This window comes from Callithrix jacchus, chromosome 3, assembly GCF_049354715.1.
Source record: "Callithrix jacchus isolate 240 chromosome 3, calJac240_pri, whole genome shotgun sequence".
NCBI lineage: Eukaryota > Metazoa > Chordata > Mammalia > Primates > Cebidae > Callithrix > Callithrix jacchus.
Genome location: NC_133504.1, coordinates 71040554 through 71054669, shown reverse-complemented (window position 1 = coordinate 71054669; position 14116 = coordinate 71040554).

Below are 14116 nucleotides of genomic sequence, written 5' to 3'. Positions count from 1 at the left end.
TGGTAGGGCTCTCTCCCTTGTCATACCAGAGAGTTTAGTAATGTTCTTTGCACTGTGATCACCAGGTGAATAAGAAAATATTCATTGCCCAAAGCACAATTTTGAGATTATATGTTTAATCAATCTACCCTAGGAAAGAAAAAGTAGTGTTTAGGCTATTCTGGGTACATTGTCTATGGGTTAGCCTTGCTCTGCAAAGAGTAGTTTAAAAAAGAAAAATAAAAGATATGTTTAAACTGTAGATTCTTCTCAAAACAACAGAGATTTTTAGTTTCTTTTGAGTCTGGCCCTGATATATTTTAAATTTCACTGAAAATTCTGGAAATAATGTAGCTAACAATGCACATAGCAGGAAGTAATATTTTGGCTGCTGTGACTGTCTTAAGTGTTAATTTAAACCATAATCAAGATTTGCAGTGAAGGTATTTTGTAGACAGCATTTTCACCAGTAATCAGTTTACTTTAAGTAAAGACGATTACTCATGACAATATGGGAGGGCCTTATCCAATCAATGGAAGATCTTGGAAGCAAATACTAGCTTTCCTAGAAAAGAATTTTTGCCTCCAGATGACAGCCTTAAATCAGCCTGAGTTTCAAGCCTGTTGGCCTGTCTTACAGGTATCCGACTTGCCAGTTCTCACAATTCTATAAACCATTTCTTAAAATAAATCTCTCTATTAAATATCTCTCTATTTCTATTAAATAGAAATATTGGTTCTGTTACTCTGAAGAAACCTGACTGGTACAGTTATTAAATATTAAATGTATCAAAAGATATACAGAAATTTATCTTAAAATATATAAAGGATGTATATAGAAAGTTTTAAGAAGTACAGCAAGGATGTGGAATATAAGATTCAAATACAAAAATCAACTGTGTTTCCAGCAGTGATCAACTTGAAAATAAAATTAAGAGAACAATCACTTATAAAAACATTGAAAATAACAAAACACCTAGAAACAACTACAAAACATTGTTGAAAGAAATTAAAGAAGACAGCTGAGCACTGTGTCTCATGCCTGTAATCCCAGCCCTTTGGGAGGCTGAGGTGGGCAGATCATGAGGTTAGGAGTTCGAGACCAGCCTGGCCAATATGGTGAAATCTCATCTCTACTAAAAATACAAAAATTAGCGGTGTGTGGTGGCATGTGCCTGTAGTCCCAGCTACTTGTGAGGCTAAGACAGGAGAATCGCTTGAACCCAGGAGGAGGCAGAGGTTGCAGTGAGCCAAGATTGTGCCACTGCACTCCAGCCTGGGCAAAAGACAGAAATTTCATTAAAAAAAAAAAAAAAAAAAACTAAAGAAGACCCGAAATAATGGAAAGCCACTTTGTGTTTATTAATTGAAAAACTTAATATTGTTAAAGTGCCAGTGCCAGTATTCCTCAAATTTATGTATAGATTCAAAGCAATTAGGATCAAAATTCCAGCTGGCTTCTTTGAATAATTTACAAGCTGATTGTGAGATTCAGATGAAAATTTAAGAAGCTTAAATACTAAAAATGTTGAAGAAAAAACAAAGTGGGAGAACTCTCACATCCTGACTGCAAAACTACAGTGTTCAGGACATTGTAGTACTAACATAAGGATAGACACAAAGATCAATAGGATTGAAATTCCAGAAATAAACCCTTACATTTATAGTCAAATAATCTACAGCAGTGGTGCCAAATAATTCAATGAGAAAAAAATTTTCTTTTCAACAAAATGATGCTGGCACAATAGGATATACACATGCAAAAGAATGAAGTTGGACCTTAGCTCATATCACACATGAAAATTACATTCAAAATGTACCAAATGTCTAGAGGTAAGAGCTAAATTTATAAAACTCTTGAAGAGCACATATGTTTAAACATTTACGTCATGAGTTAGGCAATAGTTTCTTAAACATGACACCAAATCCCCAGCAACAAAAGAAAATTTAATAAATTGGACTTCTTCAAAATTTTAAAAAATGTTTGTGCTTCAAAGAACAGTATCAAGAAAGTGAAAAGACAACTCACTGAATGTGTAGGAATATTTGCAAAGCATATATCTAAAGTATTTAGAACATAAAAAAAACCCTAACGTCTCAAACATAAAAAGATAAATAACCCAATTAAAAAATGAGCTAAGTGTGAATAGACATTTTTCCAAAGAAGATGTACCAATACCCAATAAGCACATGAAAAGATGTTCAACATCTTTAGTCATTAGGGAAATGCACATCAAAATCACGATGAGATACCATTATCTTCTTCATATAATAAATAAAGGAATAATTTTACATCAAAGAGACTAATAATTAAAAGTGTTGGCAATAATGGGGATTAACTGAGCACTTGTGCATTACTGTGGAAATGTAAAATTGTGTATCTACTTTAAAAAATAGTTTGGCACTTTCTCAAAAATAAGTTAAAGGAAGTTACCATATGAACCAATAATTTTACTCCTAGGTATATACCTATGAAACATGAAAACATATATTCATATAAAAAGTTGTACGTGAATGTACACTGAGGCAATACTCAAAATGGCCAAGAAGTGCAAGCAACCAAAATGCCCATCCATCCATGAATGGCTAAACAAAATGTGGTATAGCTATACAATGGAATATTACTCAACAACAACAAAGGAACAAAATGCTGATACATATCAAAACATAGATAAACATCGAACACATTATGCTAAATTAAAGAAGCCAGACACAAAAGACCACATATGGTACAATTCACTTTATATGAGATATCTAAAACAGACAAATCAATATAGTAAAAGTATATAAGTTTGAAACCAGAGTTTGAAGTGGGGAGGGAGGGAAAGAAATGGCTGCTAAGGTAAGCCGTTTCTGTTTGGCATGGTGAAAATATTCTGGAATTAGGTAATGGTGACGATTGCACCATTTTGTTAATATACTTAAAACTACTGGGTTTTATCCTATAAAGTAGTGAATTTTATGATATGTGAATTATATCTCAATAAAGAACATAATAAAGTTTGAAAATCAGAGTGTATTAGTCCATTCTTGCACTGCTATAAAGAAATACCTGAGACTGGGCACTTTATAAAGAAAATAAAAGAGGTTTAATTGTCTCACGGTTCTGCAGATGTGCAGGAAGCACAGCAGCTTGTGTTTCTGGGGAGGCCTTAGGAAGCTTTCAATCATGGCTGAAGGCAAAGAGGGAGGGAGGCACTTCACATGGCTGGAATAGGAGGAAGAAGGTGGGGAGGTCACACCTTTGAACAACCAGATCACAAGAGAACTCACTATTGCAACAAAACCAGGGCTGGTGGGATGGTAAGAGAGGGATGGTGTTAAAACATGAGAAAACTTCCCCATGAGCCAATCATCTCCACCAGACCCCACTTCTAGCATTGGTGGTTATATTTCAAGATGAGAATTGGGTGGAGAAACAGATTCAAACCATATCACATGGTGAAAGAAATTTTATTAATTTGAGCAACTAATCTTCAATGATCTGCAATTTTGAATTTATTGAATGTGTTTATAAACTATTTTAGATGTATAATAAAGATAAATTTACTCATCTTTTTTCTTTAGAAAGTATCTTTAGGAAAGTATCTTTTTTTCATCTTATATCCTAAAATGGTGAATTTCATAGATTGAAAACCTCCAGTTATTTTTATTTTACTTTTCTTCCTTTTGTTCCCAATGTTAGTTTTCAAGGCATCTTTCTGTTTTGCAATATAGATCTTATTATTATTAAAGTCTAGCCAGCCCAACAGGTCAAAGGATGACTGACACTGAAAACATACCTTGTTGTTTAGTTCACAAAAGGGAAATACCATGCCGTGAAAAACCATATCAATTCATTTATAGGCACTAAGGTCAAATAAGACTTTAAAAAAATTTAAAGAAAAAAAATTATCACTTAAATATATTAATAACCGTATTCTCTCTTCCCTTCTTCCCTGGGAAATGCCAGGGTTGGCCAAAAAGCTGTGGAAAAACAAGGTCAAGAGACTTTACTGTGGTTTTTCAGGGAGGAGAGTAATGGACCCAGTGAGGGTAGCAGGTTTAGGGTTCACTAGTTTAAGTAATCTTCACAGGTTCTGAGGCATAAGGGCTGTTTCTATGTGCCTGGCACCTGGCCTTGGGGTGTTTAGAGCAAAGGAATATTGGTCCAGAGTTTCAGAACCTTATAGAGGGGTGTGGTGGTGGCTGTGAATTCCACATTATATATTAGTCTGCATATAAAAGATACACTCACAGTGGATCCTTTACTAACTCTAGGAATTGGCAACCCCAAGGAGAGACAGTCTTGGCAGGGTTAGTAAAGCACCACATATCAAAACATCCTAACAGAATGACATGCTTCACACACCCTCCTTGATTTCTTTACTTCAAAATCTACCCCAAAATGCTTTTAGTCTAATAAATTTAAGTGGTTAACATATTAAAATGTTACCACCCCCAGAGATAGCACATACAAACAGGCCTCATTAAATAGGTGAGTTAAATGCATATCATATAGGAAGTTCTTACAAAGGCTCCGTAACACCTGGGAGTTAGACTATTCTGTCCTGTGTTTCCAGAAATGACAGCTGATGGAATAGTAAACATAATGTGAAGCTCACTACAAATATTGTGTTGCTTTATTTATGTCAGGTCTCTTTGGGATGTTTGGAAAAGTCTTGTATATGAGAATCTAAACCAAATGCAAACCAGTCTTCTCAAATAAATATGGAGGTCATAATACTAAGCTTATCATTAAGTCCGCCACTAAGCAAATGTGTTCAGTTGTCTTAGTGGTTTTAGTCAAATACAAAACCTTGGGGAACCAAAAAGTCTTGCCAGGCTTCCAACTCTTCCCTTCCTTTAACTAGATATTGTATTTCACTTTTGTTAAGGAACACTTTAAACAAAATTTTTCTCCTAGATCCTTTATGAGAGCTTATAGTTAAGACATCCAACTCAAACTTTTTCTGCCCACTAGTTCCATATTTCATTTTAGAGAATCTGCCCTGGAAAGTGTGGCATATGGTATCATGGCACACTGGAAAGAAGAAAGTAGATTTGCATAATGAAGGCAAGGACAATGACACTCTAAGAAGACTTGGAGGGCAAATAAGAATTATCATTGCATGTGTTAATAACTTTATCACAATCACAAATAAGAAAATTATATTGGCCAGACACAGTGGCTCAGTCTGTAATCCCAGCAGTTTGGGAGGCCAAGGTGGGCAGATCACCTGAGGTCAGGAGTTCGAGACTGGCCTGACCAGCATTGAAGAAACCCTGTCTCTACTAAAAGTGCAAAATTAGTCAGGTATGGTAGCATATGCCTGTAATCCCAGCTCTTCGGGAGGCTGAGGCAGGAGACTTACTTGAACCTGGGAGATGGAGGTTGTGGTGAGTTGAGATCGTGCCATTGCATTCTAGCCTGGGCAACAAGAGCAAAATTCTGTCTCAAAAAAAAGAAAATGATATTTAAGTACACACATGCACACATATACACAATGATAAAAATTTGCATTCTTTTCTCTTCACCATTCTAATTCTCAAGTATAAGATCTTTCCTTTTAATTGTTCACATACAAAGTTCTAATTAGCCAAATTTCTAAAACGTGACAAGCTGCCAAAACTCAGCCACAGTTTGGACTTACAGGTCTATAAAGAATTACTTGGTAGCAATCAGAATGAATTGCAAAGCATATATCCAAACTTTTTCATACCGCATAAACACAGCAATTGGTGTGGTAATTCTTGATTGCACTAGCTGGGGGAATTCAGCAGAAGATGCTGACAGTTAGTTAAGGTATGTTATCTAGTGGGCTATGTGTCATAAAATAGCTGAAGATGTGCACATGTAGATTATATACCTACAACACACATACAAATATATTCAATATAGAGTTTATTTTTAAGCTATGCCACATAGAAATGAGTGCTATTAGGAATATAGAACCATCATCTATACAGACACTAAAACTCAGGATTTTCTTGAGCAGAGGTGGAATTCAATATATTTAATGGAGCTTTCTAATTCTCCCACAGCATAGTAATAGTCTTCATATGAGTTTTGTTGTTTGTGAATATTGCTTATGTTCAGGGACAATAGTGGAAAAAAATGAAAGCTAATTTCATGTTAAAAAATTATTGCTCCACCTTGAATGCCTATTAATATGTTCCTATAACCAAATTTTATGTTTTCCTCAAATCAAACTTTCAAGGAGAATGCCAATGTGCTAGCAGCTCATAGTCACTCTGCAAAAAAGTAGTATCTTAAATAATATGAATACCTCTAACAGAAAGCATAAACACCCTACACACTAATAACATGGTGTTAGACCTGTAAATCCAAACTCTGGCTGCTTTTTGGCAGCTTCATTGTCACATTTTAGAAATCTGGCTAACTAAAACTTTGAGTGAATAATTAAGAGAAAAGATCTTATATTTGAGAATTAAAAGAGTGATGAGACAATAATACAAATTTTTACCAGTGTGTGTGTGTGTGTGTGTGTGTGTGTGTGTGTGTATTTAAATATAATTTTCTTATTTGGAAGAAGGGATAAGTAGGTGTTAGTAGGAGTTCCAATTTCAAAATATGTCTGTTTTATTCATCAGCTGGACTTCTGAAAGATCAGTCAATTGATCTCAAATGCCCTTAAGAGTATAAAAAATTTAATGTAATCCCTAAGTATAGGGACCTTAATATTAACTTAAAAAAGAATGTTATATATCATGAAGCATGAAACATATGAGTTAAAATCACTTCACCTGATGTTATCATCTCCTGCTGGAACTACGGCTACTTCATGTGTCCCATGGTGCCAGGAGGGCAGAGGCAATAGGCAAAAGCTCCTCCAAAGAATAGAGGGAGAGTTATGTTGGATGCAATCCTCTCATCAAAGAATTAAAATGACAAAATTCAAGATTACTTCCAAATGTGTTGCAAAAGAAAAGACAAGAGTAGTTATGTAAATGAGCATTTTTAATGCTGAAAGTAAGATCTTTATCTAATTTCAACCTTTATTTTGGAAAGAAAACACCAAATAATACACCAGATCTCTAAAATTATATGTGCACATGCTATATACCAGCTTTTGTGCTAAGAATACTATTAAGATTATATTACTCATTCTGAGAACAACTCTAAACCATGGAAACTATTAATGGCTCCTTTTTAAAAATGAAAGCTTAGAAGAATAACTCCCTAAGTTTCACCTAGTAAGTAAGCCCAGTATGTAAAGTGCTCGAAAGTTGTTATCTAGGGGTAATATTTAAAACATATCAAAATGTTGTTGATAATTTAACTCCATTATGGGTAAATTTCAGATAATTTATAAAAAGCCTTTTAACATTATTAATTTATATAGAAAGACTACCAGTAAAATGTAATTTCTACTAATGCTTTGTAAATATCCATGTTGAGACAAATCCCTCGTCACACAGCTAAAATATAAGGAGGCGTTTTTTTCTTTTTAGAAGTGATGCATTTATGTTCATCATTTTCTTAGTCAGTTCATGTCAGAAAGTCTAACAGTGAACAAGAGATTAGTTTTCCAGTGACAAAAGTTAAAGAGGAAGAAATAAACAATAAAAGCTGGAAAATTTACTATGATACTGGTTATTTCCTTGTATGGAAATTTCTTTTTTTATACGAACAAATTTTGATTGGGGTCAGTGGAAAAGAACTGAAGTCTTTCAGAAAATTGCAGGCTTTACCTTACCCTCTTGGAAGGCACATCTGTCAGGACACTCAAGCCATCATGTTACTGCTGTTTCTTTAGAAAGACAAATAAATAAGTACACAAAGATTACATCAATTTAAGCAGACGTTCCTCATCAAAACTCAAATAATGGATGAAAAACATGGATAACTTGCATTAAACAGATGGTTTTTCTACTCTAATGGCTTAGTTGACAATTGTAGAGGAAGTAAAAAGAGAAGGTGAAAGAAAGATAACTTTAATTCAGAGCCTCCTGGTTTGTGGTCCTTTCAGTAAAGAGTAAATATGAGATCTTGGGTGAGATATTTAATCCATCTCAGTTTCACTATCCTCACATATAAAAGAAATATGCATAATATTAAATATTTTTATATAGCTATAACTATGTCTATACTGCTTGAGCAAGTAGGAGCTCCAAAACTGGTAAGTATTATTAGTAAGCCAGCCTTAGTTTTATAAGTGCTTTTTATTTTTTATTCTTTCTTAATTAGTTTTCTTTAAAAAAAAAATTGTGATCAGAATACTTAATATAAGATTTCACTCTTTACAAAGTTTTAAGTGTACAAATGATTATAGGTACAATGCTATACAGTAGATTTTTTGAGCGTATTCATCTTGTTTGACCAAAACTTTTTGTCTGTTGATTAGTAAATCCCCTTTCTCCTCCCTCCAGCCCCTAGCAACCATTATGTCATTCTTTGATTCTATGAATTTGAGTATTTTTAATGTGTCATGCAAGTAGAGTCATCCATCATTTGTTTTTCTGTGACTGCCTTATTTCACTTAGCATAATATCCTCAAAATTCACCCATATTGGGCAGGTGCAGTGGCTCACACCTGTAATCCCAGCACTTTGGGAGGTTGAGGTAGGCGGATCACCTGAGGTCAGGAGTTCAAGACCAGCCTTGTCAACATGGTGAAACCCCATCTCTACTAAATATACCAAAATTAGCCTGGTGTAGTGGTGTTTGCCTGTAATCCCAGCTACTCAGGAGGCTGAGGCAGGAGAATCACTTGAACCTGGGAGGCAGAAGTTACCGTGAGCTGAGATCATGCCACTGCACTCCAGCCTGGGCAACAAGAGTGAAATTCCATCTCCAAAACAAAACAAAACAATTCACTCATATTGTCACATATTGCAGAATTTCCTTTTTGTGAAGGCTGAATTGCATTCCATTGTATGTATTTACTAGATTTTCTTTATCCATTCATATGTTCATGGACATTTAAGTTGCTTCCATATCTTAGCTACTGTGAATAGTGCTGAAACAAACATGAGAGAACTCATATTGCTTAAAGATATCGATTTCAATTCTTTCATATAAATATCTAGAAGTGAGATTGCTATATATCATACCACAGTTCTATTTTTAAATTTCTGATGAACCTCCATACTATTTTCCATAGAAACTGCACATCTTCGCATTCCCACCAACAGTGTACAAAGGTTTCAATTTCTCCACAACTTCAACAGTAGTTGTCTTTTGATTTTTTGATAATAGACATCCTGACAGGTGTGAGGTAATATCTCATTGTGGTTTTGATTTACATGTCTCTGATGATTAGTGATGCTGAACGTCTTTGTCATATACCTGTTGGCCATTTTTATGTCTTCTTTGGAGAAATATCTATTCAGGTCCCTAGTCTTTTTTTTTTTATTATTATTATTACTTAAATAGAGATGATGGTCTCTCTATATTGCCAGGCTGGTCTCTAGCTCTTGGAGTCAAGTGATCCTCCCACCTTGGTCTCCCAAAATGCTGGGATTACCCTAGTCCTTTTTAAATCAGGTTATTAGGCTTTTGCTTTTACTATGAGTTCCTTATATTTTTTGCAGATTAACCACTTATCAAATACACTGTACATATTTTATCCTATTCCTTAGATCACCCTTTTCACTCTGTTTCTTGTTTCTAACAGAGCAGAAGCTTTTTGGTTTTATGTAGTTCTATTTGTTTGTTTTTGTTTTTCTTGCCTGTGCTTTTGGTGTCATACCACCTTATTGCTATTTCTAATGGTTGCTTTTGAGTCACCTTCTTAATCAGTGTTTCCTCAAATTTATTTCTTAGAATTCTCAAGATTTACAAAATAAAATAGTAGTGATCCCTGAAAATAAAGATTACAATAATAAGAATTACGAATTTTGTAATGGAGGTATAATAATATTATAACATATAATCATTCCTAAAATTATTTTAACAATAGGGTCTTTTTTTTCCTGTAGGATATTGACTGAACCCTGAGAAAACGCAATTGCAATGAGCATATATTACTTTTTCCCAATTGTCTTTCTGTGATAACCAGCAGAATAATCAATACTTGAGTGAGTTTTTCTGTGTACAGTGGCAGAAAATAAGGTCTTTGAAAATAAAATTGAGTTAAGCTTTTAAAACTTTTGAATTCTGTAATAAGGAAAAGGCTTAGGAAATTCTCTCATCCTTTTCATGAATTCAGGTAGCTACTTCTAACAGATATTCAAATAACAAAAGTGGTAAAAACCCAATTTCTAGCGCATAAGCCTTAAGAGACTTTAGAGTTAAATAAGGGATAAAATCCCAAGAATAAAAGCGTAGAAAAGCTCCTTATCTTCATCCTGTTTATTCAACATATAAGATCACTCTTTGATGTACACACAATTCTACCCCCGGGTGGGTAACAAAAATAGGCTAGAGGTTTTATTTGTGTAATGAATGGGTGATTACTACGTGAACTAAAATAAAGAAGGAAGTAAAACTTTTAGTAGAAGAAGATCAGGGGAAGAACACTTCACCTAAAGCACATATTCATTCTTTAATAAAATTTGAGTGTCTAGTTTTATGCTATGTGCTAGGCATAGAGCAGTTACAAAAACAAACTTTTTTGCATGTGACTATAAAGTATGTATGAATGTATGCTTATTTTCTTTAGGTATCAGAAATATAAAAGGGAAAGAGTAAAATATTATATTTTGGAAAAGAGAGTAGAAAGGTAACAATCATGAGATGTCAATCATTTATATTGTCCTTTGGTCATCCATACATACTTTCCACTGTGTTAAATGTTGCTGAGGGAGGAAGGAGGGAAATCAAATGTGAAGAAACTGAAAGACAGTGGGTGAACAACTTAGAACAACATCTAATGGAGTGATGGCCCAGAGGCCATTTTACAATGGGTTGAAAAGAAAGTGTCAGAGGAAGAAATTATAAACATCTCATTTTGTCAGTTTGGCTCAGGAGACTAGAAAAAATATAGTGCTGTAACTAGTGTGTTTATTTTACTTTAATTGGTTAAATGTGAGTGTTTAATGGAGAAATTTGAGAATTAAGAATACAGTACAAGGAATTTTAGTTGAGAGGGTAACCAAATATACTGAAGAGAGAAGGAAAAATTTCAATGTAAATTTCTGAGTAACTAAGAGAAGAAAGAAAAGAAATATGCCTTGTTCAGGCAAAGAAGCTACTTTGGAAAGAGAAAAAGAAACAATCAGAAACAATTGGTATCCTCTTCCATTTCAGTGTTTCTCTAACTTAAATACAGACAAAAAGCAACTAGGAGCCTTTTAAATGCAGATTTGGGTTCATTAGGTCTGAGTTGGGGTTTTAGATTGCACATTTCTAATAGATTTCCGGGTGTTTCTATGCTGCAGTAAGCAGATCACATTTGGAGCAGCAAGGCTGTGTTTCTATGTTTGATACTAATAAATGACGAGCTCCCCAGCATCTGGTTGTAATTTTCTATTAATTAGAAATGACCATCAAGCAGTTGGAGAGAGGCGAGTGAGAGTGGTTAGAATAAGGGTGGTTAGAGTGTTGACATAATTTTTCAGAGACCATGTGAGTTGACTGGACCTGAGACATGGCAAAATTACAAGCAGTGCATTGAGGGCCTCCCAATATGAGTTTTGACCAATTTATAATAGAACTTGCCTCTGCTGATGGGCCTCTTTCCACATTCTTTGTCCAGAGAAAATACAAGGTTGGGATCATCCAAGATTAGGATTGTGTGTGAGGATAAAATGCAAAAACACCAGGAGTCAAGAACGTATGTTATTACTGAAAAGGTGCTCCAAGTAAACTAAGCCCATTAAATAAAGAAGAAAGTTAAGACTCACAAGTGCTAATGAATTGAGAGAAATAAAGGGATCCTGTTTATAAGTATCATTAAGGCCATATAAGGCCAGATGTTTCTCTTTGTTTTTTTTAATGTTTTTTAGTTTAATGTTTTTTTCTTCATATATATTTACATGTTGCTATGTAACATAAGCTGATTAGAGTCTAATTCAATTAGCAGAAATTAATTAAGAAGCATAAAAAAGGGAAATTCCCATGTCTGTTATATGCACTAGTAAGGATCAGTAGCCTAAAGACCTACATTGCAATATTATTCTGCTCCTCTTTATAATATAAAAGGTTGTATTCCAAATGGAGGCCTGTGAGTTTAGTATTCTGTTCAATGAATGACATAAGGTATTGGCTAAAGAACTACAAGTAGAATACTGGGAAAAGGATAAAACTGGTAGTAAAAAAAAAAAAAAAAAGATTGTTGTCAAAATCAAGTAAGAGTGTTTATGAATGTAAGCCAGTTGAGTAGGATTCAGAGTTCATAATAAGGCATAGAGTTCATTACCTGCAGAGAAGGTTTACTTAAATTGTATTCAGCAGATACAGCTGGTATTATAGAACAGGCTACAGGTCAGCAAACCAAACACCACGGATCTGCTAAAGACCACCAAGGAAGCCTGTGGCCCCCTCTTCTGAGAAGCACTGACCTGTAAAGACCATGTGTGAATCAGGCCAGATTGGCCAGCAAAACTAAACTGGGAGTCAGGAGAAAAAGAACACTGTCCAAAAACTCCTTAAACCAAAGGCGCCTTAATGATGCTCTACTGCTGCTATTTTAAAGGCAAGATTCTCTTGGTAAGAATGTTCTGCTGCTGACATTTGAAAGAGAAGACTTTCTTTGTGGAAGGTTTGCCACCCAGCGTTTAGCAATCTCGTCTCTTCCTTGAAAAGCCCTTTCTTCAATAGAAATACACTCCATTCACCACAGAATGGCAAGCAAAATTTGATATAAAAATTATTAATTCATAGTAACTGCAAAATATCACACAACAATCAGGTAACCTCAAGGTAGAATGTTTGTATTATTAAATTTATTTGGCCTAAAAGGGAGAGTCTCTTCTCTTAAAGTTTGAATATTTATCTCACTACTTTGAAAAAAAAAAGATTAATTCGAGCATACACAAATAATGGGAGACGCCCCCGATCTATGTAAGAGACCTAAAGCTTTCTTCTAATGTCCTATGCCAAGAACTCAAATTTTAAAAAATATTTTTTAAACACACGTGGGTGTCTATTCTGCTTCAATAGAACTAGACATTTCATTCACAAACACCCTGAAGTGTTTTTATCCACGGCAACCCACACAAGTTTCGTGATTTGTCTCTGCTCTTTTTATTTTTTAAATTCTATATTAATACTTGTGAATTTTGAACTTGTCTAGATGATAGTAATGCATTGGGTTAAGAGCATAGATTATAGAGTCAGACAGCTGGAGTTCAAACCCCAGTTCTCCTCCTTAGTCACAGGGTTAGCCACCTGCATTTGGCTTAATCTCTCTGAGCCTCCTTTTTGCCCTCTTGGCAAGTCGTGAGTGCTATGCAAGTTTTGTTGAAGCAAAAATTGTTACTGGACAAGTTAAACAGAAAGGGGATATTTTATGTAAGTCTACTGAAATAGGAGAGAGAGACCAGAATTCAGACTGAGCTCAACTACCCTGAAATAAAAGGTGGGAGGCTTTTCAAGTGTTGTGGTAAGAGTGGAAAAGTACTAGAGGAAAGGCACGGAAGTTGGTCACTGTGCAGAGCATATTGAGTTATTGATGAGTTTTTATTTTATTTTTCTGCATGGTTAGATCATCTTTGTTTATTATGTGGCATCACTCACCCTCATTAGGCTGGTACCCTCTCACAGGGGCTAGGAGGTAGAAGTTATTGTGTCTGGAAAGGATGGCTCCCAGGTCCTTGAGGAAGACATTCTTTTGTTAAAAACTGGCAGGAGGCCTTAAAAAAGATTTACATCTCAAAGGAACAAAGAAAGAATTTAAAACAGCAAGTTTTTTAAAGTAAATAAATGCTCTTAAGTCAGGGTCTACAGTCAGGAAAAGTGTCTATAATACAGTTCAGCTGAGGGGAACATTAAGGTCTTCTTGGTCAGTTTCTACTGTTGCTTTAATTATAATCATTATTGTTCAAATGAAAGTTTGAGCCTTCTCCACCTGGTGAGTGAACGCACAGAAGTGTATTTTTACAAATTTCTGGGTTGTTATTAAATGATATTAAGTTTTTTTCAGGATGCCCCGCAACATCTGAATTTAGTTCAAAACACTTACCTCTGCTTAGATTTCTCAATATGGAAAATATGTATGAGAATCAATGAATGATATATTGAAACCAAAAT